The sequence below is a fragment of the Ipomoea triloba genome, chromosome 16 (assembly GCF_003576645.1).
Source record: "Ipomoea triloba cultivar NCNSP0323 chromosome 16, ASM357664v1".
NCBI classification, from domain to species: domain Eukaryota; kingdom Viridiplantae; phylum Streptophyta; class Magnoliopsida; order Solanales; family Convolvulaceae; genus Ipomoea; species Ipomoea triloba.
In genome coordinates this window covers 1,357,025-1,357,423 of record NC_044931.1, presented here as the reverse complement: position 1 = coordinate 1,357,423, position 399 = coordinate 1,357,025, and positions in this window count along the sequence as shown.

Sequence of the window (399 nt, the reverse complement as noted above, 5' to 3'; positions counted from 1 at the left end):
GATGAAGATGGTCACTCCCAACTACAGTAAGCAGCTCCGGAGAGGAGAACAAGAAAAGGGAATAGCCACCCCTAGTTCTGTTATTAGACAAATAGGAAATTAGATGGCTAGTTTCTGCTTTAACGATTGATTCCTATTAGGCTGACCAAGGCCAAACAAAAGTTTCTAAGGAATCTAATAGGATATTGATTCATATGTAATGTATCTGGAAATCACTAAATGAACTTAAGGATATGTTCCAAGTGATATCTTTTAGATGAATCAAACTTGTTTCTCTCGCAATCTGTGTTCGAAAGGTAGTTCGAGAGGTCACCCGATCAGTTTGTCTATATACGTTATGTCTCGAAGAAGGGTAGTTCGAGAGGTCACTTCGAAAGATAACAAACTGATATCTCTGAA